The sequence below is a fragment of the Hemicordylus capensis genome, chromosome 3, assembly GCF_027244095.1.
Source record: "Hemicordylus capensis ecotype Gifberg chromosome 3, rHemCap1.1.pri, whole genome shotgun sequence".
In the NCBI taxonomy this organism is placed as follows: domain Eukaryota; kingdom Metazoa; phylum Chordata; class Lepidosauria; order Squamata; family Cordylidae; genus Hemicordylus; species Hemicordylus capensis.
Window position 1 is genome coordinate 49,213,573 of NC_069659.1, and position 19,478 is coordinate 49,233,050.

At 39.4% G+C, this 19,478-nt stretch overlaps 1 protein-coding gene across 12 annotated transcripts in view; it reads left to right on the forward strand.

The window, feature by feature from the left end:
• The window catches only part of ZBTB20 (zinc finger and BTB domain containing 20), an 852,388-nt gene that overhangs the window by 184,650 nt on the left and 648,260 nt on the right, over positions 1-19,478 (forward strand). For 10 of the 12 annotated variants that reach the window (XR_008319419.1, XM_053309295.1, XM_053309299.1 and 7 more), the window contains exon 3: positions 18,027-18,112. The exons of 1 other annotated variant lie outside the window; for it this stretch is intronic. The gene's annotated coding sequence lies outside the window, so the exon portion shown is untranslated. Of the gene's footprint in view, positions 1-9,664; positions 9,788-18,026; positions 18,113-19,478 lie in introns of all 12 variants that reach the window. One more of the 12 variants, XM_053309297.1, reaches the window with a different exon arrangement.

Sequence of the window (19,478 nt, forward strand, 5' to 3'; positions counted from 1 at the left end):
GAGAATTCCAAGATGCGTATATATCTTGTTGCTCTTTTCTCATAGTGTACCTCACCTGAATTGTGAACTCAGTGCAACCATGATATAAAAAATAGTTTTGTAAATGATAATTTGTCAGTGGATTAGGAGCTTTATCTTTGTTCCCATTTCAGTTATTTCTCATTTACTTCTATGCATATTATAAGATCATGTTGAAATATCATGGTTCTTGGTTCTTTAATGTACTCTGCACTCCTGTATACATTCATGGAAATCTCTTTGCATTGCTTGATCATGCAAATTTATGAAACCATCTAATACTGGATCATATCACTCGCCTCTGTAGCTCAGCACTGTCTATGGCTGCTAGTGGCTCTCCAGAAATGTAGGCAGGGAGTGAAATTTCCAGCCCTGGTAACAAGTTGGATTATGTAAGGGCTACACTTCCACTCAGGCAAAGTGAATTTTTGCCTGCCTACAGCCATTTTGTCTGACCAGTCCAGGTCAACAGATTGTGGGAAAGCTGTGTTTGGGTTAACTACCTGCTTGCTTACACAGTGGATCTTTCTACGTGTGTGTGTGTGTGTGTGTGTGTGTGTGTGTGTGTGTGTGTGTGTGTAAAAATCCCAAATTCATAATTTTAGTGGATTTAAGTGTCTGTAATGGGGGCGGGGATAAAAAAGGGCATCCGTGAACTCCAGAAAAAGCAAGTCCTTATATACAGTCAATATAAACTGACATATATACTGTGACATTAGCTGATTTATGCTACCTGAGGGTTTGGACAATGAAAGGTACAGACGGCAGCAAAACTCAGTGGTATAGCCTGAGAATTATGTGAAACAGTAATTTAAGTAATTATACTCTTTTTATCTGTAGTCCAGAAAAGTACTTTAAAATATCCATAGTTTAAACTACATGAATAATCCTGCTGATTTTAGTGAGACTACCATATGCTACAGTTTATATGCTGTAAAGTATTTTGCTACTATGAAGTGTATATCAATGCTGAATTTGATGTGAGAACCAAATTATAATTCCAAGCATAATTCTTTTCCATGATCTTATTTATTCTGTTTGCTGTCGGCATATTCACTCCAAGACCACATAAGTGGTCTCCTGGTGGGTGTGTTATGGTAGTGTTTTTGGCAAATGCTACTTGTAAATACTTGTATAATTCTCAGTAAATGTAACTTGCATAAAAATTTGCCTGTACATATATTTTGGTATGTATTAGTTAAATAAGGACAAACTTTGTAATGAACTCTGTTGCCCTTATATTCAAATACGTAGCTAATTTTTAACTAGAAACTTTTCTATTACAATACAGGAACAAAAGAAGACTTCTTCTGAAGTACATGTAGCTCTTGCAAAATTCTCTTAACTGTTACCTAAGTGAAGTAATGATTTGTAAATAATTTTCCTTGTACATTTTCAAGGTTACTGAGTTCAATTCTTCCCTAAGGAAAGAGTTTTAATATATACTACTACATATACTAGACACTTGCAACAACAACAAAAAATAGTCTGGCTGATTCAAATCCATATGTGAAACTCAGCCAACCCCCACCATTTATTGATCCTTGATGCCCCCTTAGGGTTGCTAGAAAAGTCACAGCTAGCAGAATTCCCCTGTCAGGGTCTAAACTGCATACTAAAAAAAAAACCCCAATGCCGCCTTCTTTTCTCAGCGTGTGTTTTGAGTTTCTTCTTGCCAGTGGTGTACAGCCTATTTTGCCCCAGTCCTGCCTTGCCTTCACTAGGTTTTCAGGTTGCTGCCAACTTTGTATCCTTTTTCAATCTACACTGGCCGACATGTTGTGCAATGCAATGCGGGTGTTTCCAGCCTACCAAGGCTGGTACACACGTAAAAGGCAGCCCCGACAGTATGGCAAAAAACAGCACTTGTTCAGCTACCTAAAGCAGCATGAAGGCACATACATTTACCTACTCCCATTTTCCCCCCAGTGAAAGTATTGTTACACAAGTGCACATGCTGTCTTAGGTAAGTGCACTCTTGCATAACACCGGGCTTAACTTTTACATGTGAAACAGCCCTGTTGGGTTGGAAACATCGAGGTTGCATTGTACAGCATGTTGGGCCTGGTTCCTTGAGCATCTTATTATTTCTCCCTTCTTCCCAGAGCACAAGCTTCTCATGTATGTTGTGTACAGGTTTTTCAGAGGTGCATCTCTAATTACAGTGGTTCTGCCTCAGTTCTCTACCTTTTCTGCCCTTTTCTTCAAGTTTAATTTATTATCTGTTCTTCCTTCAGCCTGTTTCTCAGTACCTTTCCTTCTTCCAAAACAGGCAAGGAAATGCAGAAATACCATGAAGAATGGGCGGCGGGGGGAGGCATTCTGCTGGTTATGTAAAGTGCATTATAATGCTTTAGAAACTCACTGCAGTGTGTGTGTGTGTGAGAGAGAGACAGACAGACAGACAGACAGACAGACTCTTCAATTTTGCATGACGGAGTGTGTGATGTGTGTGATGTTATAAGATCTTACAGTGTGTTCCTTATTTTAGTGCTCTTCAGGTAGCAAGCCTAGTGGACACTTGCAGGAAGTCTTCTGCACATGTAACCCCAGCTGGGTGAAGAATTGTACACACAAGTGTGCAGCTGTACACACTGTGTGCAGCTTTCGTTCCCCTGATCCCTCTGCAGAGTGAAAAAGGGAAGAAATGCAATAAAAAAAAGTTTCTCAACCAACAGAGTATGACTGATTCTGGTTATGAATAAATTTTGAAGAAACAAAATACAAGCAAAAGCAATTGAAAAAGTTATGTTGGTAGGTTAATCTTTAAAGCAGGTTTCTAAAAACTGTCTAAGGGTACTGAAATAGTTTAGTTCCCCTTGTATCATTTTATTTGCATGGGCCAAAGGTTATAGCTGGCATTTTATAAATAATAATGACAATAAATCTAAGATTAAATTTAGGAAATGCAGGAAGAAGTTTTGACAGGCAATTTAGTCTTTATCAGACTTTACTATGCTCTGCAGTCATTAATTCACATTTGTGACTATTCTTTTAGTGTTAAAATACCATAATACACTGAGAGTTATAGTGACAAGAGGTTGGATGAAACAAAGCATTAAAAAAAAATCCCTATCATATGTTTCATAAAAATGAAGTGGTATTGTCTGTGATTAAACCACACAGGCTCAATCTAGCTTCCATCAATGGAAAATACTCCCATTGACTGGATTGAAATGAAAAAGGAACGTAGTTCTCACCAAACTCTGAAATTCCATAATAATATCATACACTTTCTTCACATCCTCCTTGGAAATACAGTGGACAGAATAATAATTACTTTTGAAGACAATACATATAATGACTTCAGAGATTTCAGTTACAGCCACAGAGAATACAAATTCTATTAAAACTACAATAGCAGTGTTGTAGCCCTATTTATCTGTATCTTAAAATCAATCATATTATCTGGTTCTATTCAAGTATATTAGTTCTATTCAAGATTTTAATACTGCTCTCACCCCCATACTATCTGATCACTTTAATCAAATAACAAGACTAGTCTCCATCATGTGCAGCTCATTTTCTCTTCCTTCTCTCTCTTCTTCCCCTCCAAGAGAGGTTTGAAATTGTTTTATGCCTTTTGCCATATGTGTATTTATTAACAAAGTCAAGGTCCAAAGAAATGTGCTTTGTTTTTGAAGAAGAAATGTCGAATTTTGCGGTGGCTCTCTGAGCCTTTTGCGATTTAATGCCACAACCTTATTCCAAGTTGGATGAGCCTTGCACAACCTGTCATCTATGTGTTTCGTCTTGGTGCTTCAAGCAGTCAGTTAGATATCTTGGACTCATACCACTGCATGGCTTGAAGATACAGGGAGGGAAACAGAGTGTTCTTGAATTGGTGTCAATATCTGTAGTGAAATAACTAAAGGACCAGTGTAATGTAGTTATGATAGCTTGTATAGCTGAGCAGATGGGTTCTTCATGAAAGTTTGAATGTAAGAATCTGGAATAATATGCCAGCCAATGGATCTTGTATGGAAAAAAAACAGTAACTTAAAGAGGTTACAACAAAATGAATACCCAGGACTCTTAACATAATTTCCATTATTTTACTACTTCTTTAGGATTGCAACATTTCATCAATGTTAGATTAATAGATTCAAAGTTCTCTTGCTTGATGAAAAAGGTGGATGAAAGGCACCATCTACCTTTTTATGTTTTCGTGTTTAGATGGTAAGCCCCTTCCTAGAAAAGGCATTCTTCCTCCTACCCCATCTCCTCCCTCTTTTAAGATACTTGTTTGAATAATTTATATTATTCTACAGTACTTGTGTGAATAATAATCTATATTATTCTGCAATACTTGTGTGAATAATCTATAAGCACAGTAAGCTTCCCACCCTGCTTCAGAACTGTTGGGTGGGATCCAGACTAGTGCAAGCTGCTGCACTTGTGCATGGGGGTATTTTAGCTCCCCCTGTCAAATGAAACCTGCAAAGCTCCCTGAAAAATTCTATTTCCAGGTCCTTCAGAGTGGCACCTCATAAGGTATGAGTGCTGCCACTGGAATAAGTTGATGCTCCTCCTTCATTCACAATCAGAAACATTTGATACTCACACGCAGAGGAGTGACAATTAATTGTCTGTTTTCTTTGATTGGGTAGGAGTCCTAATCTTTCCCCCCCGGTTATGCTAGCTCTCTAATTATGCTATAGTGAGAGCAAGCAATTTGATTGACACATTTTCCCCTCCCAGGAGCAATTCTTAATTTATTTTTATGTTGCCTTTCTTGATGTGTGTGACCAGGCCAAGAAGACTAGAATTATGTGAAGTTGCACACCAGGGTTGTACAGTTTCTGCAGGGAGAGCTGCATTGAAAGTATATTATAAATTGAAGGATTGCACCTAATCTGCATTTTTGTTGTATGTAATTAACATAATTTATGTATCATTTTCAGGAACATGATAGATGACTGCTTATATTATAATGTTATTGTTCAAATACTGTTGTCAAATGTCAAAAATTGGAGTAAGACCTGCCTTGAAAAGTTATGACGTGTGTATAGAAATCAGAGTTTTCTCCTTTAAATTCTCTTGGACTTTTTGCTTGTCTTACCTTTCTTAGACCTCCACTATTTTTATCTGGGTCTATCCATTTAAGCTCTAATAGGGAAACAGTTGTTCCTATTGCAATGCATTAACTTAGCATAGCCAGGAAAATAGAGACTTTCATTACAACCAGGGGACATGCCTCACCTAACCTGCCCTTGACCAGGCTCTGTATATCCTTGCTAACTGAGGATAACACTTCATGTATCAGATGAATTGGATTCTAGTCCACAAAAGCTGATACTGAAATACATTTGTTAGTATTTAAGGTGCCACACGACTCTTTATTGTGTTTGCTGCAACAAACTAATATAGCTACCTCTCTGAAAGCATTTTTGCTATTTTAAAAAAATCCTACATTTGCAACTATGAGATATTGAAATCTGCTGTTTTTTCCTGCTTACTCATGAGTATATGCCATTGCATTTAGTGGAACCTACTCTCAAGAAAATGTGCATATGATAGTAGTCAGTGTTCAGCTGTACCTCTGCTATTTACTTACCCATAGCCATATATTCTTCCATAACAACCCAAACCACTGCATATGTGATTTGTCTGGGAATAGACAGTAGCTTAGATGTAACATTTGATTATTAATGAGGTCCTGTTTTTACTGAGTACTGACTGTTTACTAAAAGTGAAAACTTTACACATTTCAGCTCAAGCTGCATTCTGCTAAGCTCCCACATTTATACCCATCTTTCTGGCAGTCATCCCAAAATATGTTTGGGTTAAGGTATTACACATTACATTTGATGAGGCTTTAGCGTTCCCTCTTGCTCACATCAATCCTTATTTCTGTTTGCTCTTATAATTTACAGTTAATGAAAGTTCTAAGTTTACCTTTGTTTTCATTGGCTTCTGTACAAGAGACTCTCAGACTTTACAGTCTTCCATCGAAATAGAAAACAGAATTAGGGAAAGCAAAACCTAACTGAATAGTGGCATTTTTAGAAAGGATTTTTTATGTTAACCACTACTGATGTAGTGCTATTGGAGAAACAGTATGGGCCTTGCTTTACTAAGCTTGTATGCTGCATAATTGTATCCTCTGGCCAGATTCATATCAGCAGGATATTGGCCTACATGTGCCACCTGCCAGATCTAATCAATACCTTCATACAAATGTATTCTACCATGCAGGCGTTCTGCACAGCACCCTGCTACCGTTGCTTTCCTGAGTTCGGTTACAAAGCATCTCCGCCTGATTGTGGTTGATTTCGAAGATGCAACCATGGAACTGATTCCTGGCATCTCAACCAGTTGAATGGCTGGTTTCATAGACAAGGAACTGCTAACTGGAAAGAATCCCAAATCTCCCTTATCTTGGCAACTTTTCCCCTGGGATGTGTGCCTGACCTCAAAGGATGAATAACATCTACAACTTCCAAACATCTGCACATTTTTTTTTGATGGAGTTGACAAGTTATGAAATGCTGTGCCATCAGTAAGCTGATGATGCCCAGATGGCACAGATGATGTCTAGCTCAGTTTCTCCTTTCATCAGTTTCTGGTGCAGTAATGGCTTCTCTGAACAAGAGTTGGAAATCAGGAATGTACTGATTAGGGTGAATCTCACTTTAAATTCAATTTGGACTGGCCAGAGATGTCAATAGGAAGGACTAAGTGAACCAGCTAGTTAGGGACATATTCATCCTGGGTGAATGTACAGCCCAGGATGTACTTTTCACTGCTCCTGAAAGGTTATACGTTTCACTTCTCTTGAACCAACAAACTTTTGGTTCACTAACGACACTTGCTGCTGACTACTGTCATTCATGATTTGGATTTTATTGTCTATGTTGATTGGCAGTAGCTCACCAGGATTTCAAACAGAGTCTGCCCCAGCCCTACCTAGAAATGCCATTAATTGACACTAGGAACTTCTGTGCTCTGTGAGTGAATCACAACCATGCTAAGCAAGGAGGGAAGTCTCTCCCCCCCTGCACCCGGCAGAGCAGAGAACATTGCTGGGAGCGAGTGGTGAGTCTGCTCAACTGAGACAACTGTCTCCTTTTTGGAAGCATATAAATATGTTCTTATTCGGCTGCACTTTGAGGTTTTTTTTTTGCAATTGTTTTAAAACTTTTTATGTGGAATGCTGTGGGAAATTTTTGTTGAAAGATGGTAAGTAAAAATTAAAATTAAAAATAAATATAAGTGATGATCAAACCCTGTGGTTTGGATGCCACATCACTTGTGTGCAGTTCGAGACAGTCCTTTTTGGGTGCTACATTTGGCAATATGTTTTAACATGTGCCACAGAAGAGAAAAACATGCTTATAAATAAGTAGCAGGCAAGATAAAAAAAGGGAGCTCAGGAAAATGGCCAGAATTCACAGCAAACTCTTCTCACAGAACTCAGGAATTTAATTTATGCATAAATATATTGTTTATTTTTTTGGAACAGACCAAGGAATTTCCCTGATGTATGCAGTTATCCAATCCCAATGCCCAGGAAGACTAGTAGCAGGTGTTTTTTTCACTGCTGGATATTCTTTACAGCAAGATATTCTTTACACATCACTGGAGATCTAATACAGCTTTACAGTTTGGTGCCTATGGTTTTGTGGCATCTGTTCAATGCAACAGCTTCAGTAAAGTACCTTTCAAAGTGCATTGTATGTCCTTACAGTTTGTTATAAATCAGCAGCACTGTCTTTAAAGAGCACAGCATCCAAACACACTGCTTTCAAGCATTTAAGATGTTAATGGGTTTTGAGGACTGGAACTGATCTTGTATAGCAGCAGCTTTTAATGCCAGGATGAAATGGTCTGTGTATAGCAACTTCTGCTGTGTTTTCTCTTGCATGGAAGTGATCAGAATGATTCTACACATTGAAGTGTTTTTATATGGAATCAATAGTTTCAGAAACCAAATTTTCAAATAAAATGTGTGTGAGGGAGTCAGTTCTGGTAAATACTGTCTCTTATCTTGAAGAATAATATATTTTATTAGTATATCATTTCTTTCACTGTCTTCCTCTTGTGGCACTGAGGCTTGTGGGAAAAATTGGTCACTGAAAGGTTCAAGGAAGTCATTCTCTGGCATTCCCCATGCTTCTGTCCTGTGATTTATTTTTAAACTTCTAATATTGCTCCAAGTCTCTTCCCATCTCTGCCTCTTTCATTGTCCCAGCTTCCTGAACATGACTAGGGCGCTGAAATGTATCATCCCTACTGCAAGAAAAAACAAATACTCAAGTCATCAGTACTATTGAGATATTCTACTTTTTTCCTTTCACCCCATTCCTTAGTTAAATTTTGAGAACAGGGCTGCAGGACCCAGTGGCAGTAATTGACTGATGTAGGATATATTTCTTTTCCTTTTTTGTCCCTGAGATAGCAGAGACTCATATGGGATCCAGGGATCACTTGCTCCCCCATTCATTTTTATGGCATCAGTCGCATCAAGAGAATTGCAGGCAAGTGTTCTTATTCTCGTAAGGTGAAAGAGATTCTCCAACAGACTATTTTGAGTTCAGAAAATATTTCACATTTGAAAAGCTAAAATGTGGAGAAGAATGACAGTGGGTGTATAATCGGTAAATATGTCATTTTACCAGTCCTTTGAAGCAACTATGTGTGCCATCCCTGTGGAACTACCTCCGTTGAGTTACTTCATGTTGCCTTGGTTATTTTCCTTCTTTGACTTAATGGTTTATAAGAGTCATTGAGCAACGTTGGGGCCAGGGACTTCATATTTGTAGTATGTCCCATATTCTGTCATATCTAAAGTGACAGCCCTCTGGAAGGTTTCAGTGAGGAATGTAAATATATTCCACACTCTTCTTCACTATTTTGTTTAGATTTATTATAGTGTAATGGCATTTCCACCAACAAAGTCTTTTCTTTTTTTTTTAAGTTTGGAGGTAGACGATATCTCAAGCAAACATTTTATCAGCACCAAACTACCTGGGATGGCAGCAGACCCATTTATTTAAATCTGGGTTTGACCTAATCACATATAAATTTAATGTGTGAATGCATGCACTAAGAACAGGAATTGTGGGTGGGTGATGAGAGCTGAATCTTCCCAATGTTGTAGCTAGCCTCCCTTCAGCCCATCCTTCCCAGGTATTTTTCTCTCAGCTGTGCTCACATCTAGAAGTGGAGCCCAGCTGGGGAGGGGAAATGCATTTTGAGGATAGACTACAGGGAGGAGAGCCTCAGTGGGGGAACTCTGTACTTTTCCCCTTTGCTCTTTAAATTAAACTTCCCATCTGCCATTTTAAACATGATTGCAGCAAAACCTGGTTTAAACAAACAGTTTTGCCACAATCATATATAGTTTGAGCTTAGCTTGATGATTGTGATTTCCCCCCCCTCATTTCTCTGTTACCTTATCCCAGTAGCTGTCATGAGAGACTTGTTCTGGCTCTCTTGAATCTGATTGGGATTGTAAGCAGGATGGTTGCTAAATGTCGGTTTAGATGTTAGATGTTGGCCCAGTTTATGGATAGAATACTGAGCCAATTCATATCCCAAGTGTCTGTTCAGTTTACTACTTACAGAACTCTGTTCCCCTGTCTTTTAATTTGTTGCCAGCAAGCTGGTGATTTTTCTTTTTCTTTTCCAAATCTTGACCTAGGAAGAAAAAGAACAGCGATTCTATCATTTTCTACGCTACCTTTTGAGCATTATTGTAATAGCGTATTGCTTTTCTTTTTTCATCACATCTTTCAAGTTAAAGAAAATCAATCTATGGAAGAAGGTCGGTATTAATAGCAAATTGTTATATCATGAAGGAGATATGGCTGCCATGCTGTTACTGTAGCCTGACTGTGTTTCTCTGATATATACTCACCTAACATAATACATTTACAACCAGATAAGCATAATACATTTACAACCAGAGGAAGCAAGTCCCATTTATTTCAATGTGACTTATTTCCAAACAATTTATTTAGAATCATGGTGCCCATCCCTTAAGTATGTTTTACTTGTTACTCATACTTTTAATATGAGTGAACATTGCTTTTGTAGAGTTATCAAGACACTCTGTCAGTGTTATGTGATAGGGTATGCTTTTTTAGAGCTGCTGTGGATGTGGATGATACTTCTCCAGCCAGCTCAATCTCATGCGATAAGGATGTGTGGATGCTGTGAACACACACATCCTTCCTCCGACCCACCTAATCACATGCTGGAGTGCCTTTTTCCTAATTGTGTGGGGAGTGTGGGGGCTCAGCCAAACCGCTCCTCTATACTTTGCAGTATTTGTAGTATGTGTAATTGGATGGTTCAGATGGAACCTCCCACATGTGATTAGGAAAGGTGCCCCAGCATGCTGGAAGGAGGAGAAGAATGTTCACACAGCATGTGCATACCCTTATTGTATGTGGTTAGTAGGGCAGAGAAGTGTCGTCCGAATCAGCCCTTAATCTTTAGGTTTGTTGATTAGGTTGACAAAGTTCTCATTTGGACTGAGCAAGTTCTAACTCTTAAGTGTAGTCGCCTTATTTCTTTTTGTATTTCCTTTAATCATGCATTTAAGCAACTAAGTTAGCCTGTTTTGGTCCATTGTAGCCTAATGTGGGAATTGTGATTTTAAAAGCAAGTATTCTTGTAGCCAACTAATTCCTATTCCTGTTATTGAATATTAACACCACCACTAACAACAAATATTTATATAACACTTTTCAACAAAAGTTTTCAAACTGGTTTATGTAGAGAAATAACAAATAAATAAGATAGCTCCCTGTCCCTGAAGGACTCACAATCTAAAAAGAAACATAATATAGACACTAGCAACAGTCACTGGAGGTACTGAGCTGGGAGTGGATAGGGCCAGTTACTCTCCCCCCTGCTAAATAAAGAGAATCATCACATTAAAAGGTGCCTCTTTGCCCAGTTAGCAGGGGTATTAAGTCTTTCTAGATTATATTTGATTTTGTTGTTAATACGCTAACTAGGCATGTGCAATTTGATTCAAGGTCAAATCTATTCGCGTCAAATTGGGCAATTTGCAGCTTTGACCTTGAATCAAATCACCATCAAGATAGCTGGTTTGATTCGGGGTTGAAAGGAATCATTCCTCGATTTGAGCACCATTTTGAGGCCCATTTTGCTGGAAAAATGGGCCTCAAAATGAGTCTATTTTTCCAGGGAGAGCTGGTCTACCAATAAAGGTTGGCAGTTAAACTAGTCCTGAGGTGGGCAGATGCGTTATGTCCAGAATGGAGGGCTGATCTACCTGCTGACCCCAATTGGTAGACCAGCTGTCCTTGAGAAAAAGCACCAATTTTGAGGCTCATTTTTTCAGCAAAATGGGCCTCAAGATGGTACTCAAATCACCTAAATGGATTCAGGTGATTCAAGGGTGATACATCAAGAAAGCTAGCCAAACTGGCTGTTCTTGACAAATCAATTTGATGGTTCTGCCATCTAATTTGATTCGACCTCAAACCACAGAATTTGATTCGTGCACAACCCTACTGCTAACTTCTTGTGTAAACAAAAATCAGTGCACAGAAAACTGTGGAGTGGTGCATCTTCTGAGGCAATCAATCAGTTTGTGTTCAATCCCCAAGTCCCCAGTGACTTCAGCTGATCAGTAGTTCCAGCAACTGATCAGCTGAAGTGACTGGGGCTTGGGATGATAGCCCTGGAGCAATGGGGATCCAGTGCCCTTCATCAAAGTTCTGTCTTGTCTCATCCTCCGAATCCACTCCACTGTCCCCAGTCACTTCAGCTGATCAGTTGCTGGAACTGCTAATCAGCTGAAGTCACTGGGGACTTGGGGACAGTGGAGGGGATTCTGAGGATGGGACAAGACAAGAACTTTGGTGAGGGGCACTGAATCCCCATTGCTGCAGGGCTACTGAGGGCTATCATTTGAAATGGGTATTCAGGCTGAAGCAGAGTTCCCTTTCTCCTAGATTTGGAGTCCGGATGGTCTCAACAGACTCAGAGATCTGACAGTCTTCAGGAATGTTGTTGGGTATGATCTAAGCACATCAGATGGGCAAAAGAATTTACCCATGTGACAGTGCACTCATTTGGCATCTCATTTAAACATGGTCCTCAGCCCCTTCATGTGCAGCATTAGCAAGGCTGTGTTGCTGCCACCTGGCCTACAGATCCATGGGGTGCTAACACAGCATGTACAAGCATAATGACCTAGTTTAAACCAAATGCCAAGCTTGTGCAGCATTGTATAAGTAAGTTCTTGCCCAAACAGCATCATGATTAAATTGAACTCTATTAATGCATGATAGACTTGCACATGAGTGTTCTGACATTACGAAATCTCATGCGTTTGGCCATTCTCCAGCTCCCTATTCATGTGTCTTTTGTCTTTAACTCAAAGTAATAATAATTATAAAATAAGTAACCAGGTGTGTCTCAATAATTCAGGTTGACATGAAGAGCAAGAAGAGTTGTGTACATCTTACACTTCAGTTTCTCTGCCTTATAAATGAAGAGATTCCTCCCTCTCTTTTCTTTTGAAGTTTTAAGGCAGAACTGCTAGTGACCCACTTTTGTTAACAGTTCTCTTAACTAACCCCTGTACTCAATCATACATTTTCCCCTTCTTCCACCCACTGTCTGTCTAGCCTGGTTTAAAATTTTTATATATGTACTTTTAAAAAATTGATTAGTTGGAGAGCTGCCCGTTCTTCTGTGCTGTATAATAAGGATTAAAAAAAACTGCACATTGAATTCTGTATAGTGTAATTAAAACTGACCCAGATTTGGACCTGAGAACACCAGGACTTAGCCAAAGTTGCCATGAGCTGAGTTCTGATGGCAGATGGGAACTAATGAGGACACACTATACTCCAGAATTTCCCAGCTGCTTGGCTGCTTTTTTGTACAAACAAGGTTTGGAGTGAAGTCCTGATCCCAAGAGTATGTTCAGCAAATGTGCTGCACCCAGCATTTTGGGAAGCAAGGCAACACTGACAGCCTGTTTCAAAGTATTTCTAAGGCCTGAGTTCCAACGGGCTTTTTCAATATAATTGAACATTAATGCAGGCACATTACAGGCTAGCTTTCTTCTTTCCCCCCAAGGTCGGAAAAGATTACTGCTCCCAGCTCTCCTTTGGTTTCCTGTTCCTGTTCCTACAGTCACTGGAGAGGTTCAGGCTTTATTTAATAGGGTACACTAACCTCAGGATGTATGGGCTCCTTAACCTATAGGTTTCTTCATCTGGTTCAGCATCCTGGGACTCTTCAGGCAGATGTAATTGAATCGTGCTGAAGCAGCTGTAGCTGGCATGCGGTCTCTCGGATTGCTAGCACCTGCTTATTTTTTTGTAACTCACTAGAGCAAAAGTAGTGCCAAAACCAGCATTGGTCTTGGAGCGGATAAAGCACTCCACATCTTATATCCCATTCCCCTTCCAACCAAGCCACGTAATTACTGGTGCCTGCATTAATAATTCCGGTAGTGAGCAGGGATAGGCTTATGCTGTTTCTTGTCCAAGGCTCCCTTTAACAAGAGCTTTGCCAATACTGGCTTTCCTCTTCATAAGCAATAACTGACAGGCTTAATACTGATCAGGTGCTCTGGATTGCTCTGCCCTCCTTAGAAAACTGGGCAATCCAGGCCTTACTATATCCAATTTGAATTACAGGCATCACATTTATTTGCTGCTTGAACAATTCTTGCTGGCACTGTCAGGTGGGTCTTAATGTGCAGCAAATGAATGTATGCTCCTGAGGTGTTCAAAGCTCTATTCATGTTTCTCTATGCTAAGGAGGCTGTAAATTTGACTCGACTGTATTGTTTCCACAATATAAGTGTTACTGTGTACATTTTGAAAAGTAATATGAGATAAAATAGTATAGTGGCTAACTGGGTGATCCTAAACACTAGTGTTAGGCCAATGTCCTTGCTAGTTGGCCTAAGATAGCTGGGATCCTATACTGGTTCTGTACAAGATGGGAGGAGAAAAGAAGAGTGGAAAAGAACTGCAGACCTGCCATTCATCCCCCTAGCATCTAGGGCAACGCCATCTCACTGGGGCAGTCTTTTCATAAGGCAAAATGAGGTAGTTGCCTCAGTTTGAACCCAGCTGGGAAACTAGCATAACCAAGGCCAAGTTCACGTTTTGCATATCTGCTCAACAATGCCTATGTCAGAGCCAAAATGGGAAGAGGAGCAGGTATTGAAAACATACTACCCAATCTACATGGTGATGTCTTACTATGCAGCCATATGAAGGATACATCAGGAGGCATTTTTCATCATGCAGTCCCACCCCCCCTCCAGCATTACCTAGCATGTATACCAGAGTCACAGAGGCTACATGTGGAGCTCTAGCCCTGTGGAACAGTACAGGTCCCAGGCACAAGATAGCATAGGTTCAAGCCTGATATGTGATCTTTCAGCAGTGGGGTGGGGATTGTACTCCATTTATTTCAATTGCTTATTTTTCACTTACACCATTGCTGCAGTTGGTGGAACAGGCAGTCTGGAGCGGGCTATAGGATTTGTATAGTTGGTTTCCTCTCTCCGCCTGCACGAAAAGCATCAGTGTGGAGGCTCCAATCTGTATTGGGATTGGAGGGGAGAAGCTTTAACCCTTTCTCTTGAGCTACTTTCCTGCTGAAAATTGGTTCCCAGATGCTCTTTGCTCCTGAAGGTACTGTTTGTAGCAAACAGAAGTTATGCGGGGGGGGGATACAGTGAGAAAATGGGTGGTGAAAGGTTTAAAAAACCATACCTAGTCTTCAGCATATATTGAAGGGGCCCACTTCTGCTTTTGGTAGAAAAGCCCCCACCACATAGAGAATCTCAAACACGGGATTCAACAACATGTTTAATTTAATTTAATGTCCAGTTTGACTCTGAGATATGAATCAGAAAATCCCTGGTTGGAATGACCTCAGTCATAAACTTGCTAGGTGGTATTGTGTGAACCAGTTTTGTTGAAGATAATATACGTGAAATGCTATATAAATGCGAAGTATTGCGTTGTGCTTTTATTTACACCATGATTGTTTTTTATTTACAACCGTATTGCCAAAATGTATCCATCAGGATTTAGTTTTTAAAATTATCCTCAATTGAGCTTATGCTATTACCAACAATAGTAAGAGCTGGAGATGAAATTCTGCAGTAGTATAGTATTCGTACTGTTAGAATTTGCATGTGGGCTATTTGAAGAATCAGTTTTATTACTTCACAGATATGGGACTAGTCCAGATAAGCTGCTTCTAACTACTTTTTTCCTCTGCCTATTCCTTTCACAAAGTCCACAGAACACAGATTTTATTCTTTATTTCCATTTCTAATGTTTCCAATTCTGTATGTATATAGCAAACAATCCAAAATAAAATATGTTAAAATAAAATAAATAAAACTAGATTTAAAAACTCGATTTTTTTAAAAAAAAGTTTGTACACATTACCATTTTGAGGTGGGTAAGGATCCAGGCAAGATGTTACCATATAAAGTAGCACACAGCTACTGTCAACCTAGTCAGCACATGATCACAGTTGGTGGCAGGTCCACTGCTGAAATCTGCAGCTTCAAGTCCCAGTCCTCATGGAAGATTTTTTAGGGGCCCACGTGCATTCCCAGCATCCTCTTCCCTTCCAACAGACTGGAAAAGCTCTGCTCTCCCACTGATCAGGGGTGGATTCAAACTGTGCCAAAGCTGCTCTGGTTTCAGGAGCATAGAGTGTGTTTTGAAGGCTAGCACATCCATGAACAGTGGCTGCTGTAGGTGCATTTCTCAGTGGTTGCAATGTAGGTAAGGGCATGCCAAGTGCCTGTAGCCCAGATAAGAGTGTTTTGGGGGTACTCACAACTGAGATAGGAGGCCTCTGCTCTCCTCCACTTTCAGTAGAAAGCTGGGTACAGAAGCAAGCAATGGGCTCACTGGTTCTTATGATCATGCAATCTGGGTAGCCTACCTCCTACCCCTGTTTTAACCTGCATAATATATTTTGCATAGCTAGACTTGCACATCATTGGACTTCTTGATGAGGGGAATTTGGTAATATAGGAGCAGCTGTAGAATTATCCCCTGTGTGAAACTTCACCATTCATGTCTGGGACTCAGAGCTCTAATCAGAGGTGTCTGTGTTGTGTATCATCTTAAGTTGAGAGTCGCTCCAGTTTCTAAAACATGTAGGACATTTGGGAATTTTGAGGTAAAAATTCTCTAGAATTAATGAACCTGTTATAGTTGGTACATAAACACAAAAATCCTGCCAATGGCTGACATGACACCCACTGTAGTACTGGCTTTCCCAATGTATCAAGGCTGCTGCACTTGTAAAGAGCAACACCAGGTGTGCTAAAGGGTGGGCACGTGCACAACTATTTAAAACAGCAGTAGGCACTTACATTGCATTATTTCCATTGTTTCAAATGGCATTGTTTCCAGTGACGAGAGGGCTTTTTATCTTCTAGGTTTGACAGTCCCATCACTAATCACACACACACACACACACACACACACACACACACACACACACACACATCCAACAACAAGCAATTTAAGAACAGAGTACTTTGCTATACGTACAGTCAATAAACAAAACTTGGTATGTCAACCAAATAGGGAAAGTTCCTCGCATCAGTAAAGAATATGGAATTGAAAAGACTTCAGAATGGTATTGTGTTAGTCCCTGCTCAGTTCAGAGAGGGATACTAGTCTATCATTGCTCTAGGCCAGGCTTGTTGCTTCCCAGAAGGACCAGCCCTGCTAGATAATTTAGCTTATTAGGATTAAGATGATGTTTCCAGAATTCCAGGCTTGGCCTGATAATGAAACAGATGGGATAGGATTTTAAATTACTAGGAGCCTTCATGAGTTATATGAAAATGTAGAATATTCTCTAGTTGTGCTTAATCAGGAAATGTGTTATATTGGGTTGTTCTCCCAGGAAACCCATTTAGCTTAATGGCACACTGAAAGACAGTGTGTAACTGGATAATCACAACAATGATGCCAATGCTTTAGTTTTGGCTAATGTCACTGGGTTAAGTGATGTGTAGCCAGTTGTTTAATGACTGAGAAAGTCTTAAATCTAGTATTTTAAATGCAGCCATGATAAATATTTTGTTAGGGTATTTAGTTTCCTATAGAAATCTTTCTCGGTCTCTCTTGTTTTTATACACATATCTTGAATTTCGCCTTAGATTGCCAATGGCCTTGGAATGTATTGGTTGTACATAATCTTTTCTAGTCAAACGTGCTATGATGCCTATCACTTGTAGTTAATTCCACCTGAACTGTGGTAGCTATACTGTGGCAGTATAACAAAGAGTTTATTTTCCCATAATCTGTATTGTCTGCTGTTTGATTTCCGTTGAACGTTTAGCCAGCAGTTGTGGCTGATATACTATTTTACACAATAGGATTATTTAGATTTCAGTGTCAGACACTGCCTTTGTATTCTTACATTCCATTTCCTTGTGTGGAAAATGTGATGAGGTGGTTACTTAGATGGCCTCAGTTCTGTCACATGAGGTTATTAAAAGCTAAGTCACCTCAATGATTGTTGAATATTACTTTCTACTGTGAGTGGTTTGTTTCTTCCTTACAGCCGTGAATGTCAAGGGTGGCACTGTAGTTCTCTATGATCAACCTCCTCCTTATATGGATCTGTTGGCCCCAAATTGAGTGATACTTTTTTCAATAACATGCAAAATGTTTATTGCAAGAATGTACTGTGACTGTGCTTTCCCAAGGTACTATAATAACTGAGAAAACAAAACATATTAATTCCATGTTCTGACAATTGAACTTATAGGTGCCCGTCTCTAAAATTGTGTTGCAATCCCTATTGTTCCAAATGCTATCAAATAGCTTTAATGGCATTTCTGTTAGGAATCTTTGAGAAAGTATTGAGGGTCTGTCACTAACCTTAAACAGTTGAAAGCTGAAAATGGACACACTGGCCATATCTGAATTCCCCCACCCCTTGTTATTTAAAGGAAAGGTTTCATCAACATGTGGCTTTAAGTGTCTTACTTCATCATCTTCTAGGGAATTGCTGCTTCTTCTCTGACAACAATCCGAAGAATTCAACCCTGCATCCCATCCCATCTTGTTGATTCCCATTTGGCTATGTGGTAAGCTTGTATTTGCAGTACATTTTGCTGTAAGGTAAGGTCCTCATAGACTTAGTATACACCTGATAACAACATTGTGCACTGAAATCAATATACTTCAAGCCCACCCAAAATCGTTCAATCATTTCCCAGTTCTCATGGTAGGAAAAGGGTGGGCGTACTGAATTAGCATTGAAGTTGAGCTTTTGCATGAATGTGTATACGAATAAAATATGAACTGAAATATGTGGCAGAATTAAATCCATCAGATCTAATAAAAGAAATAGAGGAAAGCAAAGAAAGCTTGGACCTTAAATCCCATTAACCAGGCCAGAGAGAAAATGTGTTAAAAGGGAGCTGCACTGTATCTTTTCGCATTGTCTGTTGGAATAATCTTTTTCACCCTTTAAGTGGAGTGTTTAAAAATCCTGGTATTTCTGAAACAAAAAGAATACACAGCCACTGAGCTAGCTGGTTTTTATACCTTCCTTTTCTGAGTATTGTCCTTCAGTACAATACGGAGCCATTTCTTTGTTCTCAGAAGCAAGCAGTTAAATTGTATGTAAATGTATGCAAATTAGATGCTGTCTAATAAAGAGAGTCATTAGATGGAAAAAATATTTAGTTTGGCAAAAGAAGAGAAAAGAGAGGAAAAGAAAGCAGGTGTATTTTGGAAGAGATAAATGTACGATTGCTAAAAGCCCTCTAACTTCGGATGAGGATTTCTAAAAAAGGCTATTTAAATTTTGTGTAGGAGGCTTATTTCTTTGTTCTTCCATTTTGTGTATATGTGTGAGAGAGGGATTGAGAGTGTGTGTGTGTGCATGCATATGTGCGTGGAAAATTATATACACATAGTTGTAATATAAATGTGACATTTATGTAAAATTCAGTATAAATCTTTGACATGCTGTGCCTTGTTTTATGTAACTACTTAAATACAGACTGTGTGTGTGTGTGTGTGAAGGCCTGTGTGAAGGCCTGTGTGAAAGATGGTCGGTCTGTCTATCTATCTGTCAGGTTATGTACATTTTGTGTTCAGTCATTGAGATAAATCACACAATCCTCCTATTAATGTGCGCACTAAGGACCTTAGATGGTTTTGCACCTATTTTGCTCATTAATATATTTTATTAGGACTAGGAGCCTGATGCCATGCTGTCTTGTTCAAGCTACACACAGCATAGACTTGGGCTCAAGGTTCCTAATCTCCATTAAGTTCTGAAACTGTCCCTGTGTCAAACAGCAGCAATCATTGGGATATCAGTGAAGCATTGTAGCCATCAACTCCTTACATGCAGTTCTAAGGTTTGCTGAATAAGTCCACAGCTCTAATTCCAGCACATCCTTAAACAATCGGGAGTTGTAGCATTTCTCCATGGTTTTA